Source organism: Dermacentor andersoni, chromosome 11 (genome assembly GCF_023375885.2).
Source record: "Dermacentor andersoni chromosome 11, qqDerAnde1_hic_scaffold, whole genome shotgun sequence".
Taxonomy (NCBI): Eukaryota; Metazoa; Arthropoda; class Arachnida; order Ixodida; family Ixodidae; genus Dermacentor; species Dermacentor andersoni.
In genome coordinates, this window is record NC_092824.1 from 73,163,669 (window position 1) to 73,167,506 (window position 3,838).

Sequence of the window (3,838 nt, forward strand, 5' to 3'; positions counted from 1 at the left end):
ACCTTTCAAATTACAAGACAAGCTGTATACGAGGAATCTGCCCCCAATCTGGTAGTTCGGCTGCCGCAAGTGCGACCCTTCTGCGATCATATAATGATATGCTGGAGTGGGTTCAAGAAGCGCGTAGATGGGTTTGCGACGTGCACCTATGATTTCAGAAGAAGCTCATCAGAAGTGGTCAAATCACTCGGCTTGCCCTTGTTCTCTGAAAGAGGGTGAATTCCTAAAGCTGTGATTGTTTTACTATATAGTAAACAACAAAACTGGCGTTGATAACCACAACTATTTCAAAAAGCTCACGTACCTGTATTCACGCGTGGACCATGCTCTAAAGATGCGCGAGCCTAACTAGCGCATTAATCCATTCAAGTACGCATTTTTTTCCACGTACTGTGCATGACTGGAATTCTAGTGAATTCGTAACAAGGTGCCAAGAAGGCGCGAAAACTCATTCAGCTATAAGCATTGTGCATCGATAGTATTTATTTATTTAATTAAAAACAGCTGTTTCAGGCTATATTCGTCTCGTTCTTCTTCACCATAAAGAGTAAGTTTCATTTTCGCGCAGGCGCATTAGGGAGCAAGGTGTAGAGATGAAGGCCTTAGCAAATTCTGCAAAATTTTGCACGGACAGGTTGACCACAAAATATAAATAAGAGACGTGTTATGATTTTCTAAGTAAAGACAAGCGATCGGCATTTTTACACATGCTAACAGTGCCTCTAGAAAACAATTTAATGAAACGGTAATCACACTGTTTCACATATTGTTGGCACCTGATTTAATTTCTCGGAATAAAGCTTTTTCGATATGATGATTTGGAACTGTAATCTTAAGTTTACGCGTATGTCGCTTGAGCGATAACGCCAGGAGGAACTAGCTCTGCTGCAATTTTTTCCTAGTTAACTGACTTGGTTATAGTAACACGGCTCAGCACATTTAGAGCAGATAAATTGTAAGAGTTCAGAGAGAGAGAGAGAGAGAGAGAGAAAGCAAGGACAGAAAATGCAGTGAGGTCAACCAGAAGTGCACCCGATTTGCTACCCTACACTGGGGGTGGGGGAAAGCGGAATAGGAGGAGGAAATAGGGAGAGAGTAAGCATTGAGTGCATGTGGGAGGGACACTATATACAGGGACACTATAAATGGTCTCTTGAGATGGTGCACTTCATGTAATTTACTAGCGTACGATTCACTTTTCGTGCCATTGACGGGTGCAGCCATGGTCTAGGAATCTTCGAGTCGGTGAACGGTCTTGAATCCAGTCGGTGTAAAGTTGCCCTCAAGGAGAGGTGTTGTACATCGTAGCGAGGTTAGGTACACATTAGGTGCTTGATGCTTTCCTCGCCCCCGCAGGAGTCGCACATCGGGCTGTGGGCCATTCCCAAACGATAGGAGCATGCGTTCATGAAAGCCACTCCAAGCTACAAGCGACACAGCAAGGTTGTTTCGCAGCGGGAAAGTCTGGATGGCATTTGTAGCCATAACGTGGGGTCCAAATTGAAGGCACTTGATCTTCAGAGATCTTGTGACTTTTTGCGTGCAAGCAGGCGATGTTCCCTGGCAGCATCCGACCTCGCCAAAGGTGTTGGGCCAAAGGTGCTTCGTGGGCAGACCGGGCTGCCTTGTCAGCTAGGTTGTTGCCGACAATGCCACAGTGAACAGGAATCCATTGAAATATAATGTTTTGCCCTCTTTCCAGAGCATGGTGTTGCACTTCCCTGATGTCAGATATATTCTGCTCGTAAGTTCTCTGATGTAATGCAGACTTGATACTGTGAAGAGCTGCCTTAGAATCACAAAATATCATCCATTTCTCTGTTGAGTCTTCAGTGACGTACGTCATAGCGGCATGGAGAGCTGCAGGGTCTGCCGACGTAGATGTAGTCATGTGTGACAATTTGAATCGAACTGTAACTTGCTTAGCTGGAACAACGAATGCGACAGTTGAGCTAGTAGGTGAGGTCGAACCATTGGTGTATGTATGTATGTGGTCATGACACGTCTGGTGCAGCAATGGGAGCGTAACTTGTTTCTAAGCCGGCGATGGATGATTGGACTTTTTTGCAATTCCAGGAAAAGTAAAATTCACTTGAGGCTGTCGCAGGCACCATAGGGGAGATGAACGCTTCGCCACCGGTGTAAAAGATGACGGTATGCACTCTTGATGAGCGCTAATCACTCTTGAAAAGGTCGATTGAGGTTTGTCGGCTGGTAGGGGGTGGTCGGGGTTCATATGATGGTCGGGGATCCTTGACAGGTGTGCGCTCTGAGAGAGTCGACAGCTACATGTGTCTGGATTATACGGTCTCCTGCGATGGCAATCGTCGCTGTTGTTGAGGTTCACCGAAGCAGCCCTAAATACGTGCGTAGGGCTTGGCCTTTATGCTCACCAAAAGTGAAAGTCCGTCTTGAAAGCATTTGACAACACTGGTAGACTTTAACCTAGCAGCCCGAGAAAAAGTGCACTGTATAACTTCATCATAGAATGGACTGGTTTACCTCAGTATTTACCGCAGGGAAATTTGAGGACCTAAGCAATGGTAACCAACTTCAGATTGATGCACTGAGGGCTCCACGAGATGTTGTGGTCAATGATGACACCCAGAAAGCGATGCATCTTAACATATGATACAGCTTGACCATTGATTGATACAAGACACAATGAAATTTTTTGCGCGTAAAGGCAACCAATGCGCACTTTTCAGTAGAATTGAGGTTGTTCCTTCTTTTATCCCCTTTTTGCGAAGGATCGAAATGGAGGACGCTGAACATTTCTACACCACTGTAAGGGAGCACGGTTTTCAGGCACGTAGCTTAAGTGAGGTGGCTTGCTTTAAAATGCCCTTTTCGGCTCATTTCCGTTTACAGTGCCGGATACGACACAAAGGGTGTAATTGTCCTTAAGAGTGTGGATTGTGGACTGGAACCTGGTAGAAAATGGCTGATCGTTTCGTTTTCTGCGCGGCCGATGGTACGATACGGGATTGAGTAGAGGAAACGGAAGTTCATAGCTTTTTACTACGGCGTGGAGTACAACGAAGACTCACAGGGATTCGTTTTATAGAGTTTAGTAATTCTGTAAACCTTAAATGGCATGGGAAGCAACGGATCAGACGAATAACAATTTAACAATAATGAACTAACAAATTACACCTTTAATGATTTACTGAAGACAAGTCTCATAGTGAGTGACATTGCTAGCCGTGCATTTTAAGTAGACGTTTTTTTGCGTGTGATCTTGGCTCTGGCCTCCGCCTAGAGTAGTACTCCGCCTGGGCACCAGTGTTGATGGGTCGGGTGTGGCAACTCCGGGTGCTGCGTGGGTCTGCAGTGGTCGGCCTTGTGAATGGTGGCCGGCTCGACACCGGCCCCACGGGCACCGCACCATTGGCAACGCTTGCCGCCTCGGAGGTTTGCGGGGTTCCGCTGGAAGAGACTGGTGTGGCCGCTAGTGCTCCTGCGGGCTAGAACTCGGAAGTGGCAGTGGGGGTGCTGGCCAGGTCCCGAGGTGAGGGCTAACATGGTCGGCGTGTCTGTGCCGCGCGGCCCCGTCTGGCATTCGGACAAGCAGCGATGAGGCGCTGGCCGGAGGCACGACCTGTCCGGTAGACCAGGGTGTGCCAGGACAGAAGTTCCTGCTGAAAACTGGAGCTCCTGACTCCGGCAAAGGCCTGGGACGGCACCCTCGCTTAGCAGCGAGCTTCCACTTCAGCTGCTTCAGGAGCACTGTGGATCGGAGGTCCGGATGCAAGACGTCCAAGGTTGTCTTGACCATCCGACCCAGCAGGAGCTGAGAGGGGGCACGGCCAGTGACATCGTGGGGCGTGGTCCGGTG